This window comes from Littorina saxatilis, linkage group LG7 (genome assembly GCF_037325665.1).
Source record: "Littorina saxatilis isolate snail1 linkage group LG7, US_GU_Lsax_2.0, whole genome shotgun sequence".
NCBI classification, from domain to species: domain Eukaryota; kingdom Metazoa; phylum Mollusca; class Gastropoda; order Littorinimorpha; family Littorinidae; genus Littorina; species Littorina saxatilis.
The window spans coordinates 33,397,162-33,411,521 of record NC_090251.1 but is presented as its reverse complement, the minus strand read 5'-3'; positions in this window follow the sequence as shown (position 1 = coordinate 33,411,521).

Here is a 14,360-nt window from a genome sequence, read left to right as displayed (position 1 = left end):
AAAAAGTAATGCACGTTATTTTTGAAAAGAAGAACGTTGGAATCCGGCCAAAAATAAAGCTCGTCCTAATATAACCCCACACCTACACCCAATTAAGAAAAAGAATTTTAAAAAACAAAAACATTTTTGTTTTCATTCAGATAACAACAGTAGGCTTAAAGTTCAGGCCAGGGAAACGACCTCCAACACATTGTTGGATATTTTGTTCAACATGTATTTGGTGAGACGCTTACCGTTATCGTTGTGCATTTGTACAAATTGCACATGTTCACATGTTGTTCGAAACTTGACCAGTATATATACCGTCCGCTTCTGCTTTATTTGTAATACTGTCCAGATTTAATGTTTGTTGCTTGCCTTTAGCTGATCCTTGTCGCGAGAACTGATGCGATGCATTCGGAACAGCGAGAGAGAAAAAAAAAGGATGATCGTTATAATTATCATTAACAAATGCAAGACCACAGGAGCTTGTATCCAATCGGCGGTCGGTCATTATTTACTCCTTTTTCCTTGCAGTCTCCTTAAGGGTATTAAGGGTAAGGATGCAGCAGTAAGTAATAAGCATGCAGGAGTAAATAATGATCGGCGTAAATTATTTTTTGTATATATATATAGTGTGTCTTATTTAATCCGGCCTGCAAACCAGAAATGAGTGATAACTTGGCGTAAATGTTACTTGTACTTTTTGTCATACTTTTTATATTTAGTCAAGTTTTGACTAAATATTTTAACATCGAGGGGGAATCGAAACGAGGGTCGTGGTGTATGTGCGTATGTGTGTGTGTGCGTGCGTGTGTGTGTGTGTGTGTGTGTGTAGAGCGATTCAGACTAAACTACAGGACCGATCTTTATGAAATTTGACATGAGAGTTCCTGGGTATGAAATCTCGGAACGTTTTTTTCATTTTTTTGATAAATGTCTTTGATGACGTCATATCCGGCTTTTCGTGAAAGTTGAGGCGGCACTGTCACGCCCTCATTTTTCAACCAAATTGGTTGAAATTTTGGTCAAGTACTCTTCGACGAAGCCCGGGGTTCGGTATTGCATTTCAGCTTGGTGGCTTAAAAATTAATTAATGACTTTGGTCATTAAAAATCTGAAAATTGTAAAAAAAAATAAAAAATTATAAAACGATCCAAATTTACGTTTATCTTATTCTCCATCATTTGCTGATTCCAAAAACATATAAATATGTTATATTCGGATTAAAAACAAGCTCTGAAAATTAAATATATAAAAATTATTATCAAATTTTTTTTTTCGAAATCAATTTAAAAACACTTTCATCTTATTCCTTGTCGGTTCCTGATTCCAAAAATATATAGATATGATATGTTTGGATTAAAAACACGCTCAGAAAGTTAAAACGAAGAGAGGTACAGAAAAGCGTGCTATGCAGCATAGCGTAACCACTACCCCGCTCTTCTTGTCAATTTCACTGCCTATGCCGTGAGCGGTGGACCACGAGTATACGGTCTTGCTGCGTTGCATTGCGTTCAGTTTCATTCTGTGAGTTCGACAGCTACTTGACTAAATATTGTATTTTCGCCTTACGCGACTTGTTTCTAACTGTGCTTGCTTAGAGGTAGAGGTTAAAACATGGTCCCCATTTGAAACAAGCCGAAAGTTTTGCTTCTGCAGTGTAGCGAGAACCATAAATGCAGGATTGAAAGTCGTTTGTTTATATCAATACTTCTTATAAATTCTCTCGGATACTGTTGCTTTCTATATTTAGAGCGATTACCTCCCTTTGTTTCTTTGGTCTACAGTTTGGCGCTACTGTGTCACGGCATTTTGTACAGCCAGGTTGGAAGTGTGGTTTTACTAAGAATTCTGTTGGTGTTAAAATCACTCCCATATAAATTTAGGTGACTGATTTTGCTTTCTACGGGGTAGCTCTATACTGCCATGTTAGAAATGTCTTCTTTTTACTCGAAATAATTCATCAGGTACCAAACTCATCCCTATATCGTAAAGCGTGGTAAAAGATTCTTGCTTAGAATGTTCTATACGTGCACTGACAATTAACGCTCCAGCCACGCTGGATGTCTTTCTGTTGACATGGAAAAATCCAGATTTTCTTCAGGTGCCAAACTCCCCCCCCCCCCCCCCCCCCCACATGAAACAAGGTGAAAGATGATTGCTTAGAACTGCATTCAGAGCGCTGACTTTTCTCTGTTTCTTGGGTCCCCAAAAGCCAAATTGGTTGGAGGAACATGAAAATTCAACAACCAACACCAATCTTCGGTTTCTTAGAACTGCCGTGCAGCGCTACATAACAGCCATGTTTGTTTCTTAGAACTACAGTGCAGTGCTACATAACAGCCATGTTGGAGGCTTCTTTCTCGGCATAGGGCTTAATTCTTCTGGTGCCAGAAAGAAACACCACACCATATGATCCATTCCTGATCTAGTGCCCTTTTGCTTTCAGGCTTCTTTTCAAAAAACGCTGGCAGTCTTTCGTTAGATTATCTATTGCTAGCTTTCCTCAGCTGGAAGACATCAACCTTTTGCCTATATTCTGTCGTCTGTGTGTGATTGTGTGCGGTGTAAGATATGCATACGCCCGTTTCCTCTACGGATGCTGTGGCGGCGTCTACGGGGAGACTTGGCTTGTGTGGCAACGCTGTAGGCCCCAGAAGGGGGTGGGTGGGGGGAGACAGACAGACAGAGTTGGTGGTGAGAGGGGAGGGGGGGAGCTAGAGAGAAAAAGTATAGATTGTTGATAATAATTTTAACAAAAACACTTTATTGTCCATTAAAATCAGAACATGTTAAAAATATGGTTAAAGGCACAAGCCATGGGGGACGGGGAGGGGGGGGGGGGCGGACGGAGAGTAAGCGTGTGTCTGTGAGCGTGTGTCTGTGAGCGTGTGTCTGTGTGTGTGTGCGATTGTGTGCATGAACATACCACTGATTAAAGGTCAGATTGGTGTGTGGTTTAAGTTCTAAATAATATCATGGTGGTGTCACGCTGGTTGTTATGGTGATTCAGACAGCAGCCCAGGCCAGATAGTAGTCTAATAAAAAGACAGTGTAGGGCAGGTAGACCACGATTGATCTTGTGTGTGTTTCAGCTGTTCTCTGCTATTTGTGTCTCTACCTCACTGCCTGCATAATCATGTAAGGATTATTGAAATACAACGGCCATGATTGCAATCGCATCAGCTTGATTTGTTTGTTCAAAGGAAGTGTGTTTGCGCGTGTGTGTGTTTCTGTCTGTCTGTGTGTGCCGGTTTGTCTGTCTGTCTCTCTGTCTTTCGGTGTGTGTGTCTGTGTGTGTCTGTCTGTCTGTGTCTGTTTGTGTCGGTTTTTTGTTGTTGTCTGTATGTGTGCTTGGGTGTTGGGGTGTAAGTGTGTTCGTAAGTGCGTGCGTGCGCGCGCGTGTGTGTGTGTGTGTGTGTTTTGTGTTTGTGAAATCTGTGGGAGGGGCGTGCGCGTGCGTGCAAAACTCATACATTCTATTTTTAATCTTATTACATCAGTTATATCAAGCAAAAACACATGGGCATCACTCATCAGCCTGAGATGCGAACAGCCAGACGGTAATTACAGGTGAGCGGCAGTGCGAGTAATTGCCACCAGGTAGAGCAGTGTGTCCATACAACCCATCCGCCAGGACATGTGTATCTATCATTGTCGCCGATTTTCTATGCTCTAATTCGTCAGGCGAATAAATATGTCATCTAATTGCCCCTATAGAAGATGATTACATGTTTTTGCTGTTTACTTCACTCGACTTTTTGTAAGACATGAGGTAGGTGTTTATTCCCTGCATGGTTTTTTTGTTCTTAAATGTGCGGTCATTTGTTAACAGTGCATACCTTGTCATGTGAATTATCTTGTAAATCATCACAGGTCTGTCTAGGCTTTTGACATGGCATGAGAGCACCCCTCAGTCCGCTGAGACATACGCCTAAAATCTACAGCGTGGCTGCTTCCTGCGCACAGTGACTGAGATTTCTATGTTCAATCAACTTTGCAAGTTAAGTCTGCTGATTCATTTTGCAAAATATTCCGGCTCTTCACAGATAGCAGCTAGGCTGTTTCATTTTGATTGGCCAATATGTCTAAGGAGAAGGCTAGCTGTTATTACCCCAGTAAAAGCCTGAATGAATCTCTAGTTGTTTACAGCTTTTAACGAACGAGACGAGAGTACAGTCATGTTAGGCCGACTTGCCGGAGCGGGTGATATTATGAGTTATTTCTAATATGCTGACTGCAAATAATAACAAGACATGTCGAGAAAAAAGATATCAAGCATGAGCCTTTTAGGCGAATGCTGATATCGTTTGTGAGACATGTCTGTTATCATTTGCTAACAGTCAGCATAAATTATTAGAAATAACAGTTTTATTACCGTTTAATTCGACCAAAAGAAATTTCGAAGCAACCCCGCGAATTAGACAGAACAGCCGCAATGGGAACTTGAGCGCTTCTACCTGATTATGCCTGTCAGTCAAAGAATTCTCGTGACCTGAGTCAGCCAATCAGAGTAACACACCTGACGTGATGAATATTCACAGGTCAAATGCCTTTGACACACAACAATCTCACAAGATAAACCATGTTGAACTTCGCTTTTTCTCGTTGAACAGAGAGCGACAGATTTAGAACCGACTCCAGGCGGATGGGAAATGACGTAAAGATACATTTGATGTAAAGCGAGTGGCGCAATTTCTCTTGATTTTTCCGAACTTTAATCATTTAGATTTCAATGAGCGGTCGGCATTGCACACTCAGACGATGGGCAGTGCCTTGCTGTTCCGTTACGCACCCACCGACAAAACTCGCTTTTCGGTATTTTTTTTAGATAAAGAGGGTATTACCTGACAGCATTTGAAGTGTCATTCTTTAGAATAAATCACGCTGATATTGTTGAATTACATTTTTACTTTGTCTTGTTAACTTTTAGCGTGATAAACAAAAAGGGTCCCTGCCTGAACGTTATAACATTTAGAGGGTCACCTAGAATCCGTCCTGATTGGTCAAAAAGCCATATGGGGCACTGAATTGGTAATATAGTTGGTTCAAACAACACGAGAGTATCATATTATGAGGGACATGAGCGGGTGATATATTTGGTTACAAAAACAAGAGAGTAGCATATTATGAGGGACATGAGTGAGTGATATATTTGGTTCGAACAACACGAGAGTATCATATTAGGGACTTGAGCGGGTGATAGCCTATATTTGGTTCAAATACCACAAGAGTACCATATTTGAGACATATGATAGGCTAATATATCTGGTTCGAACAACACGAGAGTAGCATATTAGGGACAAAAGAGTGATTTATTTGGCACGCCTCTGCTTTCGTTTCACAATCACTTTTTTTTTTTTTTTTTTTTTTCGTTCATGGACTAAAACTTCCACGGCTTTTACGTGTATGACCGTTTTTACCCCGCCATTTAGGCAGCCATACGCCGCTTTCGGAGGAAGCATGCTGGGTATTTTCGTGTTTCTATAACCCACCGAACTCTGACATGGATTACAGGATTTTTTCGTGCGCACTTGGTCTTGTGCTTGCGTGTACACACGGGGGTGTTCGGACACCGAGGAGAGTCTGCACACAAAGTTGACTCTGAGAAATAAATCTCTCGCCGAACGTGGGGACGAACTCACGCTGACAGCGGCCAACTGGATACAAATCCAGCGCGCTACCGACTGAGCTACATCCCCGCCCTCACAATCACTCATTATAATGTACTTCTGCAATCACCAAAATCATGAAAGGCCTGTAGGAAATGAACCTGAATTCTCTTCGGCCTGTGTGATATATATCTATCTGCTCTTTTTGCTTCAGCTTCTGTCGTCAATCAAACAGTTGCATTTTCAGTTCAGTGTTGGGGCACTTCCGCATCATTTAGTTCATTTCCGATGACTCACACGTTTTCCGCAATGCTGTGAAGGCCCATCACTGGTGCATTTACACAACTCCCTGGGATGCAAATAATTTATGGTCTGTCAAAATACGTTGTTAATTCACAGGCTGTGTCGTATGATCGCGATCAACCAATCGCCGTATGCAATTGCAGTGTCAGCAAGTCCACATTGCACAGACTCTGACTTTACGTAATGTTCATTTCTTGTTTCAGCATAATTTTTGCTTGCACAACCAGCTGTAGATTATCAGCCACTTGTCGACACAACGTTTTGCATGAGCCTACTATCAACCCGGCCTTGCCCCGCCGGGCAACCAACCCCCTCCCCCCATCTCCTTGCCACCCTTCCCCACCGTAGGTTCTCCCTTCAAAAAAAAAGTGTTTTGCGTTGGTTTCCATCCTTCATTGTTAAGAATGAATAAATAATCGAATGCATAAATAAATAATTGAATGAATGAATGAAGAATTGAATGAATTGTTTTTAGACTACAATCTGAAACCTGTAGCTTGCAAAAAAAATGACACGCTAAACGTTGCTTGTTAGAAGCAAACATCCTCATTGTATGTGTAGTTTGGCTGTATGACAATACGGCCAGGGTGGTTGTTCCCCCTGAAATTCTTTTTTTGCCGCCATGACAGTTTTCAAAATGGCCGCCGACGCAATTAAATGTTGGCACATCTCACTGGCTCTAATACGACTATATTATTAGAGTTTGCATTCATTTCTACGTTATTTGACATGAGGAATGCACTCATTATATTTCTGAAATGATGTGCTAACATTTTCAGGGGGATTTCTGTTATCATCTACTTCGCATAGGCCAAAATATTGATTTTAGACGCAGAAAATGACCTACATTCTTAACATTCCTGCATCCTAGCAGGAATAATTAGCAGTACAGGACCAATGCATGTGCAGCACAGGTCAGCAAGACCACCCTTAGCGTATTGCTATTGCATTAATGACTACAAACCGTTCATAGTGAGGTATTAACACACAACATGCGGAGTACATTGTTTTAATCGACGTGCTGCTCGGTAGATCTTTGAGTTCTGCAGTAGTCTTTGCAGTGGCGTGCTAACATTCATGCTAGGGCCAGGCGTGCACACTCGCAACAGCGTATGGCGTATCAGTGTAGTAGGACCAGCACCACAGCCCCAAAATGAAGTTTCAAACCCATTGTGACAGAGATTACATCGCTTTTGGTGTGATAAAATGTAACGTTTACGCCCTCGGCCTCATGCTAGTAAGACTGACAGGGCTAACAGAGAGGGGAGGGGGGTGGTAGTAAAGGCCAACAGTTTGCAGGCAGCATGCAGGTAAAGCAAACATCTCATGGGTCTCAGTTGGACTGTGAGATTGTGTCAGAATTATTAGATTGTATGGGAAGTGTACCAATCATCTCTCCGTACGCGTGTTCGAAAGACAGGGGTTTTTTTTTCTTTTTTTTTTCTTTTCAGCTTGGCTAGCAGCTGTGTGGCGTCCGGGCAGGAGAGCCAAATGTCCGTCATTGCAATGGTTGACATAGCTGCTGCCTTTGCTGCTTTGTCTGCCATTTTGTTTCCCCTGATTCAGGTGTGGAAGGGCCAACACATGAGGGGAAAAAGATGTTTCTTTTGTAACAATTTGGTTGACCAAGAACTGAATTTCGGGTTGCATCTCCTTTCCGTTCTTGGTATTCCATACAAGTCATGCAGGAGAAATTCATTTGTGTGTGGATATAATCGATACTCCAAACACCAAGATGCTATCCTTGCAATTTTCCTTGAAACATTTGTGACCCTCCACCACGGAATGAGTCGCATGTCACCTTTGCATGATTTTCATATTTTTTACATTTTCCTAAAGAGTTTTTTATGCTCAATCCAGTGGTGAAAACCGTTTTAGAAAAGAGCGAATACTGTTTGAGTTATAAGCCTGTGACTAAGGTGACCCTCACACTGTTACCAGACACTCCCCGGACTTATATTAAGCCTAGCGCAGAACCGCGCGAGGTGACATGCGACTCATTTCGTGGTGGAGGGTCACATTTTCACCTTGCAGTACAATTACAACTGCTCATAGAACGCAGTGACAGTGAATGTTGTGTACAATTTTGGTTCATGGCCTTACATCACTTACTTACAGTCCAAACAGACTCACACTTATAGGCTGGAAAATTTAGTATGGCATGACCCTTTGGCCTACTTCCTCCAGAGGAGGGTTTGTGGTGGTTGCCTTCTGCTGGATGCCGCTTCATCCTGAAAAAAATCCAAGGTCCAAAGTGAATGACTCCCTTATCTTTCCGGTCTCGATTAGCACTGTGCTGAAGAGACAATAAACAGTAATAACCGACCAACCCTAATCTTTTAGTTATTAGGTTCATACCAGTTTTTAGATCTTGGGAGTTTAGGGGGTGTTTCGACAACTTTTAAAGGAGTTACTGTGACCTAGCTATGTATACATGGCTCTTGGCAGACATTTCACCCCAAAGAAGCGTCCTGAGTTGCCAGGGATACCGCCAACAGTTTCTTTAATGATGTCGATGTTATCTGCCGAGAAACGTACATTGTTGTCTCCCCTCAGAAAAATGTCTTGGTCACATAACAGTCATTGTCATGACTCGTAAAAGCTACTGGCATTAGTTGCTATGGTTGTGTCAGCATGAAGTACAGTCACATATGACAATGAATGTCCAGCAGAACTACGAAGTGTCACGAGCTCTTTTGAGCGGGTTGCTTGATAACTGGTGGTCGTGTCATTTAAAACGATAGTTCATAGGATCAGAAAGACTTTGTCTACATTCTTAAAATAAACTCATGCTCTTCAAACGTGAGCTCGGACAGTAAAAAAGAGGACGTTTTGGGCAGTATATATATTTTTTGCTCTCAGGACTAGGAGAGTGACATGTATTGATGTACCGGCCGACCCTTACAGAGGTAGGAAAAGTTCAAATTTTACATCTTTTTGTATTAGCTGCAGGATACCCGGACAACAAAAAGCTGAACTGTAATGTTCGCTTCTTATTGACATTGAGCGTTAAGATTGGAGTAATGTCCTATTATTGTGAACAGTGGGTAGAGGGCGTCGAACTTATCGGACCCTCGCTCAGTTCTGTATTAGTGTAAGAGAGAGACACTGGATGGAAACATTGTTTAAGCCGTTCAACAGTGCGCTTGTGTGTAAAGCTGCTGTTACAAGCTTTATTTCCAATGTATTTCATGGACATGATCTGAAAGGTTAAAAGTTTTAAAGGCACTTTATTTCTTATGAAAATATAGTCAGTGGTACAATATTCTATTGCTGTAACAGGACCTGAAGAAAAAACCCTAATTACATTCATCTGAAAAGAGAACACACCACTTACCGTATCGGCGAAGCAATTGAGCGGAAAAATATCATTGTAACCAAAATTCGTTTTAAATTGGCATTAGCACAATTGACATGATAAAATTAAAATTCTGCTGCCTCGAATCAGTATAAACAGCCATAGAATTTAGGGATTTACTTTATAAACAAGTGGTCACAGGCTCATTCATTGCGGTTTTGGCCGCCATTTTGAAAACTGTCATGGCGGCCAAACTAGTGAAATTCAGAAGTGACATCTATGCCAGGGATATAACTATAGGTTCAAACTGAAAGTCCAGAGCAGATTTTTGCTTCTAACAAGCAACATTTAGGTCGTTTCACCTTTTGGAAGTCAGCTTCTAGACTATTTTATTTACAGAAGCACGCCAATACACACACGCCAATACCGTCACACACGTATGCTCTGCATATCAGTCATATCTTATTTATCAGGTTTGCTCTTCTGCCCCGAAGTTACAGAAGGTTACTATGACAAGGCTACATCACAGGAGCTTGACACTGTGTGTGGGGCAGGGTGGTTCCCCGCTCTCCTATCCCGGCCCTATCCGCCACCCCGGCCCTATCCGCCACCCACCCATGCAGTCTCACGTACCTGCGGGTTGTGTACAGCATATGGTGGAACCTCTCATCATAGTTTAAGACCCGGCTCCATTGTACGATTCCCTCTACTATACGTCCTACTTTTGCTTCATAGTGTTAGTAGATTTACCTCCATTGTAAAACGTACTCCCCGGGCGGGGATGTAGCTCAGTCGGTAGCGCGCTGGACTCGTGTTTGTATCCAGTTGGCCGCTGTCAGCGTGAGTTCGTCCCCACGCCGGGTTCGGCGAGAGATTTATTTCTCAGAGTCAACTTTGTGTGCAGACTCTCCTCGGTGTCCGAACACCCCCGTGTGTACACGCAAGCACAGGACCAAGTGCGCACGAAAAAGATCCTGTAATCCATGTCGGAGTTCGGTGGGTTATTGAAACACGAAAATACCCAGCATGCTACCTCCGAAAGCGGCGTATGGCTGCCTAAATGGCGGGGTAAAAACGGTCATACACGTAAAAGCCGTGGGAGTTTCAGCCCATGAACGAACAAACAAACGTACTCCCTCTCTTTCAGACCTTCATTTCTCACATTTCTAGAGGTCTTAACACAGAGGTGCCACTGTTCTGTGTGTTTGCTGGCAAGACAGATTAGAAGAGGTTTACATCACAGACTTGAAAACCTCGTCTGACTAGTTCACCTTTGGATGCCATCTTAACAGTGTACTCGTTTTCGAATTGGTTTGTATGCAAGAGCGTTCACAAAAATGGAGAGAGAAAAATATGAAAGTATGATTGAAAAGCTTTCCCATGTGTTAAACCCATTTCCGCAACTACCTTTCATTTGCATGTTTCTGCCTTCTTTTTTTTTTTTAGCAAGTTCCCGCTGCAAATTTATGGATTAAAAAACCAGACCTCATAAAGGTGCATGCGTACTAAAGATTCCTCTCTTTCACATGCACAATGTGTGGAATGTAGTTAAAGTGCGTGTGTCCTTATATCCGACCTTCTCGGTTTTGTATTTCATTACCAGCTTGACTTATCTTCAGAAACATATCGGTACAGTGCGCGCTGGTGTAATGTGTACGTAATTTCGTAATTTCCTTGTCCTTCTTCTTCCCTCCCTCTTTCTGTCCATCTTTCTAAAAAAAATATAACAATAAAAAATAAAACAGTACTCAGTAGGAGTAAGCATATCAACGTAACAGAAATCTACAAATGCTGGAACTCTCTATGGTTTGAAATCCTCGGCTGTCAAAGAATAAAGTATTTATTTTCTTTGTGTTTTTGTCTGCCTTGTTGTGGTTGTGGTGCTCGCGAGCGTGTGTGAGTGTGTGTGTGTGGCTGTGTGTCTGTGTTTGTATGTACGTGTGTGTTTCTCCGTGTCAGTGTGTGTGTGTGTCAGCGTCAGTGTGGGTGTGTGTGTGTGTGCGTGTGTGTTTCTCTGAGTCAGTGTGTGTGTGTGTCAGCGTGTGTGTGTGTGTGTGTGTGTGTTTAATGTGCCCACTGATCAGAAATATAATATATGCGCTCGAGCCGCCACCTCGGTTCTTTGCTTTCAAAATGTTTTATTTAGTGACATAATTTTCAAGTAAATGGCTTTCTGGAAAAAGGCACATGCATTTACTTTTTTTGTTTTGTGCATGTTACATGGAACAATTTAAGCAAATTGTCTTCACAAAAATTTTGCGTAAAAATAGATTCCTTCAATCAAGCCTGCCAGTGTGCGCCTGAAATGCTGTACAAACTGAAGCCGTGAAAGAAATTTTACTGGTATGTTTGAGGCCTCAGTTTTAAAAGGCTGCGCAGTCTCTTCATGTCGCAGTTTCTTTATGTCGCAGTCTCTTGTTGTCGTAGTTCCCGTAGTAGCACAGGCCAAGCTTTATGGAATCGATTTTTTTTTTTTTTTTTTTTTTTTTTTGTCTCGAACAAATATTGCATAAAATGGAAAGATTTTGAAATAAACCAGAGCATCGAAGAATCAGAGGTTCTTAAAATGTCCATACTGTACTCATCAACACAGAGTTTGGATTCCCGATTATTCGGAGGCACGAAGTAATACCTCTCTATGTTTAGTCAGAACAGGGAATGTGCACAAATCTTCGGTTGCCAGAGCCATTCTGCAGAGGATTTAAATCAAGTAAACACCATATTTTCAGACCTCAACATTTTCTTCTCGGTTTTGTTACCGGTGTTTTTTTTTCTGTCAACCTTTGTTTCACTCCACCCTTCTCTGACAGGGTTACCCTTCTACTGTCGGCGGGAGTGGAAGGAGGGACGGAGTGCGAAGATGGACTAGGAACTCTGAAAGATGTAGCTAAAGCCGGGATTCCATAGACGCGAATTTTGCATGCGAACTTCGCAACGCTAGTAAAAAATTCGGACCTTGCTTTCCGGCATTTAGTGCATCCATCCATCCATCCATCCATCCATCCATCGCTGCGAATTTCGGAACCACCGCAATGCGAATTCCGATAGCGGATTTTTCTTTCGCACCGGGTAGCGAAAAAAAGGAACTTCGCATGCGAAGTTCTGTAACTAGGCCTTGACCGTGTGTGTATTGGTCTGCATCATTTTTAGTGCGCCAAATAGGGAAACATCGTATCTATGGACGTATGCTCTTTTTCTTCGCATGCGAAATTTGCGTACCGAAATTCGGTATGTGAAATTCGCATGTGAAATTCGCGTCTATGGAATCCCGGCTTAAGGTTATCGTAGAAATCACACATTTGGGTTCCCGTCAGCTTAGGGGTACCACGTTTGAAGACATAAAATTGTGCTCCCGATAGCTTATGGGTACTGTGGAGAGAAAGCCATCAGTTTAGGTTCCCGTTAGCTCAAGGGTACCATACAAAAGACGGAACTTGAAATGAATGCAGCCTACTTCAGTCTCGTATCTCAAGGAAAACCTGTTGTCATCGTGTCTAAAAAGAGAATCATCTATTTCTTTTGTAACACATGTGCATTCAGACACACTCGAGTTGCATTCAATGTGCCTTTTAATGTTACAACATGTCACTTTCTGCACACAGGGTCAACTAGGCTTACCTTGCAATAAACGAGAAAAGTTCCCGTAAACATTGTTTACCTAGTTTTGGGATTCTTACACCATAGAGAACTAACTAATGTCTGATGATATTCTTATAGAATTGATTAATATGCACGTTTGCGTCTTTCTCTTTCTAGAGCGTAACAATCTCATAGACATAGACACACAGACAGACTGAGAGTATCAGATGATATTATGTCGAGCGTTAAGCCCTGTCCAGACTTGGCCGCCGTTTTACGTAGTGCGTCCGGGAGAGCACACACTGACACACACGAATTCATTGTGGTCGTGCATATTTAGTTGTGCGCACACATCGACTGATGTAGGAAACCTCACCTTCTTACGACATGGTTTCACACACTGTCACTTGTCCATCATTGACCACCACATGTTGTGTTTCTTCGAGCAGCGCAAAACGGCATTTTGACCAGCTTCCACGAGTCGTATGATTTTGGGAGCTATGTCTGATGATATTCTTTGAGGTCTGCTGGTTGTCGATCTTCAGTTTGCAGTACGATGCCTCAGCTTTAGGTTCCAGTTATGGGCCGGGGTACCGAACAAAATACAAAGTTGTGTGTCCCTGATAGCTCAAGGGAACCGTACTTGTAACTGAGATAAATCTAGGATCTATGGGTACCACACGAAGATGGATTTTGTTGTCCCTGCTGATAGCTCAAGGAAACCATGCACACAAACCAGATTTGGGTTCCAAGCAGCTCAGGGATTACACGACAAAAATGTGTTCCTGATTGTTCAGGGGTACTGCAGCACATGGAGGAGTTTAGACAGTTGTGGGGAACTGTCAGGCCGGATCGAGGCTTTGCCGAGTGCCACACTGGATACATAAAGTCATGAGTGATTTTCAGGTAGAGGTAAACATAAGCCACTCCGCTGTAATTAATTGATTCGAATTTATACACTTTCAGGTGTATGTTGTTCTCATGATCCGATCGTCGCCGATCGTCTTTTGTACTTTAAACGGTATTCCATGTATAGCATACACCCTGTTTAGGGCATCGATCAGTTTTGCGCATATAACCCTGTCAACTGAGATGCCTTCCTTTCGTCTCAAAAGTATTTCCGGCCTCGCCCAAAGTTTGAACATGTGCATCACTGAGCAACAATCAAATTCCACAGTACAGGCACGGTAATCAGTTCATTTGGGAAATATCCTACATTCAAACAAACCGTTCACTTGTGAGAAAAACTGCACGCATTTGTCTAATTTGATGCGACGAGTTCCGAGTGCTCCGTCTGAGAAACACTGAGGAGTTGGGGCGGGGACGTAGCTCAGTTGGTAGCGCGCTGACTTTGTATCCAGTTGGTCGCTATCAGCGTGGGTTCGATCCCCACGTTCGGCGAGAGATTTATTTCTCGGAGTCAACTTTGTGCAGACTCTCTTCGGTGTCCGAACACCCCCGTGTGCACACATGCGCACGAAAAAGATCCCACGTTCACAGCGAAAGTCTCAGGGCTTGCAAAACACGAAGACACGCATGCATCATCTCTCGTCTCCGATTATCATGATCGTATTTCGATACTTTGA